Source organism: Adiantum capillus-veneris, chromosome 28 (genome assembly GCF_014529385.1).
Source record: "Adiantum capillus-veneris isolate H3 chromosome 28, ASM1452938v2, whole genome shotgun sequence".
In the NCBI taxonomy this organism is placed as follows: Eukaryota; Viridiplantae; Streptophyta; class Polypodiopsida; order Polypodiales; family Pteridaceae; genus Adiantum; species Adiantum capillus-veneris.
The window spans coordinates 75,640,977-75,657,352 of NC_140958.1; the positions used below are offsets into that span (position 1 = coordinate 75,640,977).

The following is a 16,376-nucleotide window of genomic DNA, read 5'->3' on the forward strand; positions in this document are numbered from 1 at the left end:
GTAAAAAATGTAAGCTTCGAATACGCGAAGTAAACAAGCTGGCTCATTCTTCTTAGCTTGGTGACAAACTTTCTTTGAAAACTCTCTATTACGGTGATAAAAGATGCAAGGTCCTTGAAAGGTACAAATTGCTCGAAAGAAAAGATTGCAATCAAGTTGTGAGCTTGAAGGACCATTATGTGCAGATACCTACATTACAAAATCCTTGACTAGCTTCAACTAGTTGTGTAAAAGGTAAGCAAAGCTCCTTTGTACCGAGTTCTTAGTTTCAAACATAACCAGTTGAGCCTACACTGTCAAAAAATGACATGAGACCGAGAGGATTTGCAAGGTCTACGAGGAGGAAAGAGGCAGGGGTAGTGTAGGTGCCTCTCTCTCTCTCTCTCTCTCCAAAATCTCTCTCTCAAAGCAAATCACGCCTACAAACTGGCATTACTCTCCTCTAAACAAAGAGCTACCCCCTCCCCCCCGCCCATTAGAACCAGATATAGGCTGCTGAAAGGTGACGGATTGAACTGGTACAGCTTGAAAGACTGGTATCTCAACCACATGTTCTTGTACCTTAGGCACAGGTTGTGGAGATTGCATGTTCTCCGTCAAGTGTACAGATGTTTCCATTGACTGTGCAGTATAAATCACTTGTGCTTGAGCCTTAATAGGCTTTTGAATATGATCCAGTGACCCAACTTGCTGAGACGGAAGAGGAGATTGCAGAAAGGCTAAAAACCTCAGGTTCTGCATTACTTGGGTGAACATAGCCACAGCAGTATCCAACTGGGTCCTCAATATATCATCATCCGTCTGTGGTGGTCTTGAAGACTCGCCCACTTCATGTGTCTGTTGACCCTGTGAAGAGGAAATCTCTTCAGTCACATCATCTAGTCAGTCAGCCATAATTGCAATTCTCTGTGTCTGGTCTATGATCCCTGTGTCTTCAAGCCCAACCTGACCAAGGCTCACTTCTATGGGAAAAAGTGATTTAATCCCGAGGATGGAACCATGAAACTGCCATGTACTTTCAAAAAGGGCGGTAGACTTTACTTCAAACCTTGATTTAGCTTTCACCCATTATTAGTCGTCTATTCTACCTGTACTTTCAAGACACAGCAAAGGGGAGAGGGATACAGGCTGCTAGATTGCACCTGTATGAGAAGACCGACACCAAATTGGCCCCTAACTTAGGCGCCCCTTTCGATATTTATTTATTGTTTAAAAGAGGGAATAAACGTTGTGGTTCCCTACAAGCTGTCCCGCACAAACTTTGCTGAATTTCAACTATTCCGGCCCGATTTCGGCAACATAGCTGTACTAGGACCCTTCACAGTCAGTATTCCCACGCATTGAATGACCTTCCCGACGCATACGGGCCCATAAGGATAAGTGAGATCAAGATAAGTGTAAAAAATGTAAGCTTCGAATACGCGAAGTAAACAAGCTGGCTCATTCTTCTTAGCTTGGTGACAAACTTTCTTTGAAAACTCTCTATTACGGTGATAAAAGATGCAAGGTCCTTGAAAGGTACAAATTGCTCGAAAGAAAAGATTGCAATCAAGTTGTGAGCTTGAAGGACCATTATGTGCAGATACCTACATTACAAAATCCTTGACTAGCTTCAACTAGTTGTGTAAAAGGTAAGCAAAGCTCCTTTGTACCGAGTTCTTAGTTTCAAACATAACCAGTTGAGCCTACACTGTCAAAAAATGACATGAGACCGAGAGGATTTGCAAGGTCTACGAGGAGGAAAGAGGCAGGGGTAGTGTAGGTGCCTCTCTCTCTCTCTCTCTCTCCAAAATCTCTCTCTCAAAGCAAATCACGCCTACAAACTGGCATTACTCTCCTCTAAGCAAAGAGCATTACTCTCCTCTAAGCAAAGATCGCTGATGGGTATGGCTTGACTTCTTTTGCTGTACTTTGGCCACTTTAAAGGCACACTGCCTTTAAGTGGGAGATTGTTGGGTTAAAGGCCCGTGTGCCCCGGCTGCTCGTTGTTCAGCCGCCCATGTACAGCCATTCATTTGCTCATTCATAATAACTATACTCATAACACTACATATTGTAGTGTGAGTATCGCCCCGCCACACACTGTGTCTATCTCCTTCTTCGTGCTGGCTCTCTGTGTGTGTGTGCTCTCCGATCCCAAGAGTTCCGGCCCGATTTCGGCAACATAACTGTACTAGGACCCTTCACAGTCAGTATTCCCACGCATTGAATGACCTTCCCGACACATACGGGCCCATAAGGATAAGTGAGATCAAGATAAGTGCAAAAAATGTAAGCTTCGAATACGCGAAGTATACAAGCTGGCTCATTCTTCTTAGCTTGGTGACAAACTTTCTTTGAAAACTCTCTATTACGGTGATAAAAGATGCAAGGTCCTTGAAAGGTACAAATTGCTCGAAAGAAAAGATTGCAATCAAGTTGTGAGCTTGAAGGACCATTATGTGCAGATACCTACATTACAAAATCCTTGACTAGCTTCAACTACTTGTGTAAAAGGTAAGCAAAGCTCCTTTGTACCGAGTTCTTAGTTTCATACGATTTCGGCAACATAACTGTACTAGGACCCTTCACAGTCAGTATTCCCACGCATTGAATGACCTTCCCGACGCATACGGGCCCATAAGGATAAGTGAGATCAAGATAAGTGTAAAAAATGTAAGCTTCGAATACGCGAAGTAAACAAGCTGGCTCATTCTTCTTAGCTTGGTGACAAACTTTCTTTGAAAACTCTCTATTACGGTGATAAAAGATGCAAGGTCCTTGAAAGGTACAAATTGCTCGAAAGAAAAGATTGCAATCAAGTTGTGAGCTTGAAGGACCATTATGTGCAGATACCTACATTACAAAATCCTTGACTAGCTTCAACTAGTTGTGTAAAAGGTAAGCAAAGCTCCTTTGTACCGAGTTCTTAGTTTCAAACATAACCAGTTGAGCCTACACTGTCAAAAAATGACATGAGACCGAGAGGATTTGCAAGGTCTACGAGGAGGAAAGAGGCAGGGGTAGTGTAGGTGCCTCTCTCTCTCTCTCTCTCTCCAAAATCTCTCTCTCAAAGCAAATCACGCCTACAAACTGGCATTACTCTCCTCTAAACAAAGAGCTACCCCCTCCCCCCCCCGCCCGCCCCGCCCCGCCTCCTCCTCCTCCTCCTCCTCCTCCTCCTCCAACTTCCAAGTAAACTACGTTGGACGGATATGGAGAGACAGAGAGAGAGACAGAGAGAGAGAGAGAGAGAGAGAGAGAGAACGGAACGGAATTGAGAAAACAGACCTGCATAGATAAGAAATGTGGTGAATATTTATATGAAAAATGAAGGACAAGGAATGGTGGGTGCAAGCAGAGCAGTGAGTACTCAGCAGCATGCGAGGAAGGAAGCGTCGTTCTCAAGAGAACACATTGTATCTGCGTCGAGGGCACAGAAAAGATCAAAACTGCCGGGGCCGAGCCTGCCGGCAAGGATCTGGACCTCGGCACCGAACCGGAATCCTTCAGCGCGAACAGCCTCAGGGGTGCCGAATCCAAAATCTACGTCGTAGACAGGGTACTTTGGAGAGTCCACGATGTGAAAAAGGCCAGTGCGGTCAAAGTGCGGAATGGCATTCCTCTTCCTCTCCGCTTCTCGGATGTAGTGCTTGAAGCCCTCCTCCGTCACAGCCATGATGGCTTCGTGGATCTTGCTTGCAACCACCCCTATCTCCGCCCCGCACAACTCTCCCGCTGTCAATTTCACCAACCCCCCGTCCAATGCATTCCCAAAGTAGCTCTGTGGTATATCTAGAAACCTCTGCCGGCAATTGATCGGGATGAGGAGGAACACCGGCTGAGCCTCCGCTAGACGCTTGGCTCGGACGAAGCATTGCCACCAATGGGCACAGAAGGCCTCGAATGTGGTGAAACCCTTCTGCTTGCTCCCTGCCTCATCGTTCCACATTTTATAAAACACCTCACTGCCGCCGTTGCATTCCTGCATATTGTAAGGGAGGTGAGCCATCAGTCCGTTGGCCTTGTGTTTCAACTGCTGCAGCTTCTCCAAGCTGAAAGAGAAGACCTTCTGCATAAGGTCTGAACGGGGTCGTCGATGTTCCTCGTCCTCCAGTTGTTTCTCCATGATGGGCGCTCGAGTCCGTACAACTGAAGCCTTAGTACCCACTATACCCATGTGCTCAAGCTCCTTCACAAGCTCATCCACAGCAGTCACACCACTCGGAGGCTCTTTGCTCGGAGAAAAGGCTGAAATAAGCTCTTCTTCAAGCTGGGAAGCACGCGCGGAGAAGATATCGTCGCATCCGTTAGGGACCTTGGCATGAGAAACTGAGACGAAGGAAGGCAGCTTCGAGTGTGTTGGAAATAGCGCGGTCACACTTAGCGCATCGCGCATGTGCAAGGGAGGTACGCTTACAGCTACTCCTCTGCAAACCTCCCCCCAGCACTTGACAAAATCGTAAAAGGACTGGGCATCGGCCACTGCATGACTCATGGACACGCCCACGCTGTAGCCACCACCATCTTTGAACTTTGTCACCTGGTTTCCAAGAAAAACGGCCAATTAGATCTCCACGAGTTGAGAAACAAAATTATTCTTTGTAAACATCTTAAATGCATTAGAGAAAGGGTACTTCTAGCAAGTGAAGAGCCTCGTGAAAGTGGAGAGAGGCTCTGTAGGGAGGTCACCGTCTTCAGTCACCAAGTTCAGTGTGGATACAATGTAATGTGTGTGTGTGTCATTTCCATTTTCCTTTAATCTTTAGAGTTCCCATGCACGAGCACGAGCACGAGCTCACCTTTTTTCAAGCCATTTGTATTTGGAGATATTGATGTAAATGAGACCCCTTCCCACAAAATTTCCCCTTGCAACTCTCTTTCAGTCAGTTTTAGTCAACAGCTAAGTTTTAGTCAACAGCTATCGTGCAGAGGGCCGGGCGCATGCGCACGCGCAAGCCCCACCACGGTGACTCAGCATTGTCACATATTTGATGGTATATATTATATAGCTCTCCTAGAGATACAGATGTAAGGCCCGTGTCACACTGGGGCAGGCAAAAGCGGTCCAAGCTGAGATGGCGCGCCGTCATTCGTCGGTGAAAAATAGCGAAGTTGGTCGCGAGGTATTGTCAGAGGGGCGGCCTCGCTTGCCCGGCCATCTTCTCAAAGTGGTGGACAACTGAAAAAGTGAGGGCGGGAGAGCGCGAGAGAGGCCTTGAGCCCTGTCCTGCAGCATGAAACGCGCTCGTCAAACCACTTGGCCAATGCCTGTTCGCTGAAGCCTATAGCCAACATTTTAGTATTGACCCAATGTGACATGAAAAGGCTGCCACTGCCTGCAAATCCCCATGGGCGCCCGTCCCAGTGTGACACGCGCCTAAATGAACTCTCCTTCCACAAAACTCTCTTTCAACCGTCTCGAAGGCCACACACACACACCATGACGTCGTCACATAATCATCATATATATTTGATAATATGGTAGCATCCCTGAAACGTCTCGCTCCCTTCTGCAAAAGCACATAGCTGGCGCATCCCGACTGAGCGACAATTTCTGTTGCAAATGCTTTTGACCGCCCACACACGACACCCGAACAAGCTTCTGTTGACATGTCCGGTTGCCTGTGTGACACACGCGCCTTACTTACTCACCTAATTGGTCTACAGACTACAATCACAAAACCCTCAGATTGGGACCGAATCTTCACAAACCAGCGCCTGCAGCTAATCTCTCTCTCTCTCTCTCTCTCTCTCTCTCTCTCTCTCTCTCTCAAAGCAGCATCTACTCCTAATGGGGATGTCTAGCATAACATCGGATCCATCTCTCTCTGTCCCCATTAAGGAGGCTAATCGGGATGCCTGCTCACAAAGCCACTAAAAATGATTGAAGAAGCACCATCGCCACGCCCCCCCTGCAATGCCGATAGCATCATCGCCACAACAACCAACAAAAAAACTATGTGTCTGCCTTGCCCTGACACACGGCCTCTCTCTCTCTCTCTCTCTCTCTCTCTCTCTCTCTCTCATTATCGGTTTGGGGGGGGGGGGGGGGGGGGGAGGGAGCAGCCAAGAAGGCTCTATCGCCTGCTCGTTTTAAGCCCATCAAAGGAGTTGCTCAACTGCTCATAGGCGCGGAACTGCCCCATCAACGCCTCTAACCTCCCAGCCAGGCCTGCAGCCTCCCGCTCTCTACATGCTCTTTACCTCTTCCCTTCCCATCTGGTGAGAACAATGCAGAGCTTAGCCCCCAATCCTTCTCTCTACACAACACCTCAGCCAGAAAATGCTGAAAACGTCACACACACACACACACACACTCACCCCGCCCTTTCTCTCTAGGGTAAAGGGGCCAATAAAAAACCACCCCCCAAAGAAAGGACAATGACAACCCCAATAATAAGACAAAGCTGAACCAACTTTGTGGAATTCAAAAGAATGCTCAACGTTCATCTTATTTGAAATGCAACCTTTTCATTGGGCTATGGATGACTTTAATCCTTGTTGGCACCCATGTCTTTCTTTTGGGGTTGGTGTGTATTCTTTTTCACACCCATTTTTGTTACACAGGAATGCATAAATGGATTAATAACTTTTGGCTCCGATCGTAAAAAAAGTTGAGATCAATTTTTTCGTGAAGCTCTCGACAAAGCGAATCAAATGAGCTACTGATTCGTTATAATTGGGCTCGGAGATCAGAGATCTAGGCTCCCTCTCTTAGGTGGCCTTAAGTTGGGGGTTTTACCCTACACGACACCTCAACCTGAAAATGCCGAAAACGTCACACTTCTTTTTCTGGTAATATGAAAGAAAAAAGGGAAAATTACCAAAATACCCATCTAAATTTGTGGAAATTCCCAAAATCTATTTTAGTTGGATTAATCGTTCACGATTTTCTAATCTTTATTCTTTTTCGACAACAGAGACTTGTTTTTTAGTGCTTAGCATGTGATTTGTCACAAATTACCTCCCAAAAAAAGACAATTATGTCTAAAAATAATGATGCAATTCATCTCCAAAGCCTACATAACCAACTCAAATTCTAGTTTTAGTATCTTGTATTGATAGACGATCAGTCTTCTTATGAAAAGCTACAAAAAAATTTATCTTCGGATAAATTTACTCTCACAACCAGGGGTATTCTTGGAATTTTGGAAAATTTGAAGGGCATTTTGGGAATTTATGACATAATATGAGGGGTATATTGGGAATTTTTGAAACGCAAATTAGAGGGGTATTTTGGTAATTTTCCCAAGGAAAAAAATAACTCTCTCCGACAGAGAGAGAGAGAGAGAGAGAGAGAGAGAGAGAGAGAGAGAGCTGCCAATGCTATGTTGGCGCGCGGTGGGAATAAATAACTCTCTCCGACAGAGAGAGAGAGAGAGAGAGAGAGAGAGAGAGAGAGAGAGAGAGAGAGCTGCCAATGCTATGTTGGCACGCGGTGGGAATAAGAATAAGCGACTAGCCATCCATCACCCGTCACTAAGCGCACACCTATTGGAGATGGCACGACTTGATATTAGGAAAATCCAATGGTTGACGTGCAAGGCCGCAATCCAAACAGCACGCAATCGCGTCGCTTCGGATTCTCCAAGCTATTGAAGTTCTCACAACCCCAATGGAGTAAGCGGTGGATCATTGAAGGGGCGTGGTGGACCTCCATTCTGTTGCACTTTCCAATCGACACCGCGTGCGCACCACCGTTTCCATCTTATTTAATGGAATGTTTGTAGATTCCTCCAATCTACCTCGTGACATGAAGCAAAACTATTATCACAGCACATGTATCGATCTTTAGAAACCCAGCCCAGATCTAGGCTGCTTAAGCTAACCATCCCAATACCCTCAACATTTGCAAAAAATTGCCTTAAATGGGGAATTAGCTAATACTATATCCGTAATGAGGCCCATCACTCAAGGTTGTCCTCTTGCTCCATTGATGTATGTTATTGTGCTAGATGCCTTGGGGTGGCTGGTGAAGAAACAGATGCAAGGAGGAAATCTAAAAGGGATTAAAATCTCTGGTGCTGATAGTGACCGGTGCTATCAAGAGGTGGATTGGGGTTGCTAAACTTGGTATGTACTTCAGTAAAGCTTGCAGGCAAATGGATAGTCATGGTTGTATCCAATTCTAAGTTTTGAGCATGCCTCCAGAAAAGGAACATTTACAGATAGATTCTATCTTCAAGAGTATAAGGCATGGACCAATCTAAACATACGGGACTTCATCACCTCTAATTGGAATATCAAACCAATGGAAAGCAAATTGACAGTCTCAATGTGGAGATCCTAGTTTGGAGTGCAAAAGGGTTTACACATACCTCAGTCACATGTATTAACCACTCATTTTTTGCTGCAAGATTCAATTTGCACTGGCTAGATACCGAAAATCATTGGGAGGTCACATCCCCTTAAAGCTCAACAAATGCTTTAGAGATGGCTTTAGAAATTGGAAAGATCTGTAAGTAAATGGGACCTGGCTGAGTCTCACTCAAATTACTAACTCTAGTAATCTAACCCTTGGTTGAGTCTTTGTGCAGGTTAAATTATGTCAAGACCTTATTAAAAGCTGTGAATTTCACTCACAGCAATCATCTGTTACATCAAGGCTAGGCAAGGAAAGCTTACTTTGGCTTTAACAGGGTTCTGAACTTTGATGAAGACCTCAAGAAAAGGTTGAATAAGAAATGGAATCCTGCCTAGTACTCAAAGCAATGGATGTACAGATTCAAAAAGTGTTTGGAGTTTTGCTATTCAAATTAAATACAACTTCTTAGCATGGATGATAAGATTCAAAAAGTGTTTGGAGTTTTGCTATTCAAATTAAACACAACTTCTTAGCATAGCTTATCATCCATCAGGGCATTTGGATTGGTACAAAAGCTCTTCAGGCCAAAATAGAAGATGGAAAATGCAAAAGATGCCAAGCTAATGAAGATATGGGCCATATAATTCTGGACTACCTACACAGTGGTAAGAAATTGCAGATTTTACGTAGCTGCTATGGAGAAGTGCACCCCTAGCAATTTCCAGTCGAGGTGATTTTGCTAGAAGAATACATCTGAGTGAATATTCCACTTTGGAATCTTTGAAGATTCGCTTACCTCTGGGCTTGCTAGAACCAAAGACTCATATGAGACTATCTTCAACAACAATTTTGAAGACAATTCACCATCTTTCCTAATAGAGATCAAGAAATTATTTGTTTCTTATCTCAATCACATGAGAGGTGTATTTCCCTAGTCCCAATTTGTAATTAAGAAATGCCATAGATGGCAGAACCGAAAGGATCTGATGTTGAAGTACTACTCCGAGGATAGGCTTTCTATGGCTTATGCCGCTCCCCCTTCCTGTGAGACCCACTCGTAACTTGTTTTCTCCTTAATATAAAAAGAGAAAGCTTTGAGCTTGTAGGTTCAAGATGGATCACCACTTAAAGCCATCATTGCTTTCACTACAAAGAACGAAAGAAATGAAGCTATCTTCAACCATAGCTTTGGAGCTAATTCACCATCATTCCTAATAGAAATCAAGAAATTATTTGTTTCTTATCTCAATCACATAAGAGATGTATTTTCCTTGTCCCTATTTGTAATTTAAAACTACCATAGATGGTAGAGCCAAAAGGATTTGATATTGAAGTACTACTCCGAGGATAGGCTTTCTATGGCTTATGCTTGCTTGGACCTGTAAGTTGATTTCCTATGGAATGCCACTCCCCCTTCTTGTGAGACCCACTCGTGACTTGTTTTCTCCTTAATATAATATCTTGTTCTCTCAAAAAGACAAAACTTTGAGATTGTAGGTTCAAGATTTGGAATTAAAGAAACCAACAAAACAATGACTTAAAGGATCACCACTTAAAGCCATCATTGCTTTCACTGCAAAGCTAAAGGAAACACAACCATACATTGAGGCATTTTCCATAGAAAGGCCAAAAACCTAGCTTCTTCAACCTAGCATCCAATGCTTACTTAGACCAACTTCTGCACCACATAGCTAGGTCTCCCCAATCTCAAAAAAATAGCTAGGTCTCCCCCCCCAATCTTTCTCTCGACACGACTCCTCAGCCAAAAAATGCTGAAAACGTCACACTTCTTCTTCTGGTAATATGAAAGAAAAAAAAAAACTCTCTCCGACACACACACTCACACACAGAGCTACCAATGCCATGTTGGCGCCCAATGGGAATAAGAATAAGCGACTAGCCATCCATTCTCCCACACACACACACACACACACAACTACCAATGCCATGTTGGCAACCAGTGGGAATAAGAACAAGCGACTAGCCATCCACCACCCGTCACTAAGCGCACACCTATTGGAGATGGCACGACTTGATATCAGGAAAACCCAATGATAGACGTGCAAGGCCGCAATCCAAACAGCACCCAATCGCGTCGCTTCGGATTCTCCAAGCTATTGAAGTTCTCAAAACCCTAATGGAGTAAGCAGTGGATCTTTGAAGGGGCGTGGTGGGCCTCGATTCTACTGCACTTTCCAATCGACAACGTGTGCGCACCACCGTTTCCATCTTATTATATGGAATGTTTGTAGATTCCTCCAATCTACCTCGTGACATGAAGCAAAACTATTATTACAGCACATGTTTTGATCTTTAGAAACCCTGCCCAGATCTAGGCCGCTTGAGCTAACCATCCCAATATCCCTCAACATTTGCAAAAATTGCCTTAAATGGGGAATTAACTAATACTATATCCCTAATGAGGTCCACCACCCAAGGTTGTCCTCTTGCTCCATTGATGTATGTTATTGTACTAGATGCCTTGGGATGGCTAGTGAAGAAACAAATGCGAGAAGGAAATCTAAAAGGGATTAGATTCTCTAATGCTGATAGTGACCGGTGCTATCAATAGGTGGATTGGGGTTGCTATACTTGGTATGTACGTCAGTAAAGCGTGCAAGTAAATGGTTAGTCATGGTTGTATCCAATTCTAAGTTTTGGGCATGCCTCCTGAAAAGGAACATTTGAAGATAGATTCTATCTTCAAGATTTATTAGGATGTGGAGATCCTAGTTTGAAGTGCAAAAGGGTTTGCACATACCTCAATCGCATGTATTAACCACTCATTTTTTGCTGCAAGATTCAATTTGCACTGGCTAGATACCGAAAATTATTGGGAGGTCCCATTCCCTTAAAGATCAACAAATGCTTTAGAGATGGCTTTAGAAATTGGAAAAATCTGTAGAAAATGGGACCTAGCCGAGTCTCACATTACTAACTCTAGTAATCTAACCCTTGGTTGAGTCTCTGTGCATGTTAAATTATGTCATCTAATTAAAAGCTGTGAATTTCACTCAATAATCATCTGTTACATCAAGGCTAGGCAAGGAAAGCTTACTTTAGCTTTAATAGGCTTCCGAACTTTGATGAAGACCTCAAGGAAAGGTTGAATAGGAAATGAAATCCTACATAGTACTCAAAGCAATGGATGTACACATTCATGTTTGGAGTTTTTCTATTCAAATTAAACACAACTTCTTAGCATGGCTTATTATCCATAAGGGCATTTTGATTGGTAGAAAAGCTCTCCAGGACAAAATAGGAGATGGAAAATGCAAAAGATGCCAAGCTAATGAAGATCCGGGGCATATAAGTTTAGACTACCTACGCAGTGGCAAGAAATTGCAAATTTTACGTAATTGCTACAGAGAAGTGCACCCCTAGCAATTTCCAGTCGAGGAGATTCTACTAGAAGAATGCATCTGAGTGGATATTCCACTTTAGAATCTTTAGAGATTCGCTTGCTTGCTGGAGCCAAAGACATGAAACCATTTTCGACCACAATATTGAAGACAATTCACCATCATTCCTAATAAAGATCAAGAAATTATTTGTTTCTTATCTCAATCACATGAGAGGTATATTTCCCTTGTCTCTATTTGTAATTCAGAAATGCCATAGATGGCAGAGCCAATAGAGAAGTACTACTTGGAGAACATGCTTTCTATGGCTTAAGCTTGCTTGGATCTGTAAGTTTTCCCTATGGAATGTCTCTCCCCTCCTATGGGACCCAATTGTGAGTTGTTTTTTCCTTAACATATTATCTTATTTTCTCCAAAAATAAATAAAAAATTTGAACTTGTCAAGTTCAAGATTTGGCATTTAAGAAACCAACAAAACAATGATGGAATGTCTCTCCCCTCTTGTGAGACCCAATTGTAAGTTGTTTTTTCCTTAACATAATAACTAATTTTCTCAAAAAAAAAAACTTTGAACTTGACAAGTTCAAGATTTGGCATTTAAGAAACCAATAAAACAAAGATCACCACTTAAATCCATCATTGCTTTAACTCAGAAGCTAAAGGAAACACAGTCAAACATTGTCAAAGACTTTGCCATAGAAAGGCAAAAAACCTAGCTTCTTCAACCTAGCACCAATCGACGGCACCCATTGTCAAAAAGAGTTTTTTGATACCATTCTACTTGACAAAATAAGATATACAAAATCCAACTCTTACTCTCAATGTAAACGTTAGTAAAGTCGTTTTGACCAAATTTTGCACTACTTAGGTGGTAGGTGGACTTGACTGGTAGTTAGCGTAGTTAGTGGCTATATTCCGATTGGGGATGTCTCAAACAATCACCCCCCACACTACAGATTCGCTTTTTCAACAGCCCGTAGATTGTATGGCCGGCCCACAACACTAAGTCCCACGGGGTATTCCAATGAAGCTGGAGAAATGGGATCAACGACTGTAACCCCAACGGGGAAATCTTGAGGCGGGGAAATCTTGAGGCAGATGGACAATTAAAAAAGGGTCGTGGTCAACACCCTCAAGGTGAATTGAACTCACAATCTGCTTGTTGACAGGCTGTTGCCCTAACCACACAAGGCAAAACACACCTTTTGATGGTGAACACAAACGAGAATTTGCTAGCTTGGCCAAAAAAATAAACTCGGACAACATGCGAGAGCGCACCGTGTTTTCGAATTTCGATCTCAATCACATGAGAGGTGTATTTCCCTTGTCTCTATTTGTAATTCAGAAATGCCATAGATGGCAGAGCCAATAGAGAAGTACTACTTGGAGAACATGCTTTCTATGGCTTAAGCTTGCGTGGATCTGTAAGTTTTCCCTATGGAATGTCTCTCCCCTCCTATGGGACCCAATTGTGAGTTGTTTTTTCCTTAACATAATATCTTATTTTCTCCAAAAAAAAAAAACTTTGAACTTGTCAAGTTCAAGATTTGGCATTTAAGAAACCAACAAAACAATGATGGAATGTCTCTCCCCTCCTGTGAGACCCAATTGTAAGTTGTTTTTTCCTTAACACAATAACTTATTTTCTCAAAAAAAAAACTTTGAACTTGACAAGTTCAAGATTTGGCATTTAAGAAACCAATAAAACAAAGATCACCACTTAAATCCATCATTGCTTTAACTCAGAAGCTAAAGGAAACACAGTCAAACATTGTCAAAGACTTTGCCATAGAAAGGCAAAAAACCTAGCTTCTTCAACCTAGCACCAATCGACGGCACCCATTGTCAAAAAGAGTTTTTTGATACCATTCTACTTGACAAAATAAGATATACAAAATCCAACTCTTACTCTCAATGTAAACGTTAGTAAAGTCGTTTTGACCAAATTTTGCACTACTTAGGTGGTAGGTGGACTTGACTGGTAGTTAGCGTAGTTAGTGGCAATATCCCGATTGGGGATGTCTCAAACAATCACACCCCCCACACTACAGATTCGCTTTTTCAACAGCTCGTAGATTGTATGGCCGGCCCACAACACTAAGTCCCACGGGGTATTCCAATGAAGCTGGAGAAATGGGATCAACGACTGTAACCCCAACGGGGAAATCTTGAGGCGGGGAAATCTTGAGACAGATGGACGATTAAAAAAGGGTCGTGGTCAACACCCTCAAGGTGAATTGAACTCACCATCTGCTTGTTGACAAGCTGTTGCCCTAACCACACAAGGCAAAACACACCTTTTGATGGTGAACACAAACGAGAATTTGCTAACTTGGCCAAAAAAATAAACTCGGACAACATGCGACAGCGCACCGTGTTTTTGAATTTCGAGCCCTGCTTGTGCGTTGTTAATCCCACGGCTTGGGCTTCATTAAGGACCTCACGGTCTTTAGTGCAGAGGACAACCGACTATCAATAGGCATACGGGTATGGGTTTTGAAGGGCCCTTCATCCTCGCAAGTCTAAGAGGGAGGGAGGGAGGGAGGGAGAGAGGGGGCACTCTAGTGCCTGGCAGATGCTTTTTGACACAAGTACTAGTCTCCTTGTGAATGACATCGAAGATTCCATTTCTTTCCTCCTTGAGTGTTACTAAAATCTTGTAATGCATCCCCTTTCAGACGCTCGAAGGGCGAAGTCGGTCTCACTGCCTAGCGATTAGAGAGAATGAACTGTGCTAAGCCAGACCGTTGCGAGCACCTCGGTGCGTCTTTGGCAATCCCTTATAAGTACAAAAACCCATCTTTCCATTGCCTCCTCCCTTGGGTGTGGCCATTCCACCCTTGGCTCCCTCCCTCGCCCGCCACCTGCCCTCCCTCCACTTGTGCGCTAGGTTGATCCCCTCACCCATCAACTAGGTCCTCCGCCAGCTTTGACGTGTAGCTCGCCACGTTGTAGGTCCGTTGGATTTTTCTTTCTAACCCACAACGGATCTACATTTTCTAGCAAGGGATATCCGCGGAGATACCCCTTCACGAAATGTGAACCTAAAAGCGGTCACATCCCTGCTTCGATGCTATGAGGGGCAGCTACGAGAGTTGAGGGTCGAGTCGGTAAAGAGAAGACATTCGCTTCCTAACGAGTGGTTCGCAAAATTTTTGCTTCCAAGATCAATTTTAGCCTAGCCATTATTAAAGGTAGTTATCAATATCAATATAGAGCTTCAGAGTTGAAATTAAAGGTTGTGTGTGCGTGTGTGTGTGTGTGTGAGAGGGAGAGAGAGAGAGAGAGAGAGAGCGCTTTAAAAGAGAGAACCTGAACGGAGAGGATAGGCTCGTTGAGATAATCGCATCGAAGGTAGTGCGTGCGCGGAGCCAGCTTAAGGAACACGTGGCGATACTGGAAGCCGTCGAGCGCTAGAGCGGCAAACGGCAGGTCACACGACGCCTCCACAAAATCCACGCCACCGCCACCGCCACCGCTTTCCACAATGGTGGCAGCAGAGTCGTCCACCAAGATCTGCAACCTGCCCTCCTCATCCACACAGAACCGGCCCGCCAATGGGTAGAAGCTCACTAGAGCTCTGGCCAGCCCTTCCTTCATCGCGCTCACCTGCACTGGCCCGCACTCGCTCTTGAAGAAGAACAGCCTGTTTATGTAGGGGTACGAGCGGCACACCAGATCACAGCTTGTCAGAAACACCATCCTCCTCATCCCGCCGCCGCTTGCCGCCATCACCACCTTGCTCACCTTCTCTACTCTCACTTCATGATGCTCTGCCACCCCCTGCACCCACATTCACGCATCTTATTAAAATAGCTCATCTCAAAAAGACTTTCTCGCTCGCCGAGCCAACCAAGAGAAGCTAAGCTCTCACCATAATCGAAGTTCCTGACGTCGAGGCTGGGCTAGCAAGAATGCAAGAGTCTGAAGGTTACAAATTGTGTAGTGTGATAGCTTACAGCAGCTGTAATTTATGGCCTTTTGCTGTTCGCTCAGAGGCTCAGTCAAACAAGCAACGAAATTATTTCAATTAGGGGAGTGCCTCCGTCTGGTTCTGAGCTCTAAACAAGTGGACGTGCCGACTTCGACACCCAACCATTAGAGATCGTTCGTAAACGCTGTCACTCTAGGAGAAGATAAAAGATAAATGAGCGCGAGCGCACAGGCACCTTTCACACAATTACCAGCGATAGCGAACTCACGCACGTGGGACTATGCAGGGGAGCAAAGGGAGGACAGAAGAGAGCTTTAAATTTTGTGCTGTCTCTCTCTCTTCACTAGTGAGCCGAGGTGGGCCCGATGGTGCGGGGTGCGCAGTGCTATGGGGGAGGAAGAAGAGGAAGACTCGAAGTCGAAGGAGCGAGCGAGGGGGGTTGCCAAGCTTCTCGTGTGCCGTCGAGAGAGAAACAACGTGTACTTGCTTCTCGTGTCATCCACCTCAACATACATAATATATGCATTGGTATGAACAAGGAACGTGTACTTGCTTCAACATAGGCCTACATAATATATGCATTGACGCAAAAGTTTATGGAACCCAGCACTTGTGGGGGTTGGGGGATTTGCTCTTCAGAATTCCGTGGTCACACAGGACCCAAAAAAATGTCACTTTGGAGAACCGAGCACAAGCACCTTTCTCACAACTACCAACGTGAGGCACATTAGCATTCGATGCGAGCTCACACGCACGTGCACACACAAACAATGTTGTGGGACTATGAAGGGAA

General features: G+C 44.4%; 1 pseudogene across 1 annotated transcript; it reads right to left on the bottom strand.

Moving 5' to 3' along the window:
• Positions 1 to 3,277: 3,277 nt before the first annotated feature.
• On the bottom strand, positions 3,278 to 15,924 carry LOC147420705 (BAHD acyltransferase DCR-like; annotated as a pseudogene). Its single transcript, XR_015187029.1, has 3 exons — positions 15,524 to 15,924; positions 14,962 to 15,432; positions 3,278 to 4,522 (listed from the first exon to the last, which is right to left on the bottom strand). The product of XR_015187029.1 is annotated as a BAHD acyltransferase DCR-like (transcript).
• Between the last annotated feature and the right edge of the window lie 452 nt (positions 15,925 to 16,376).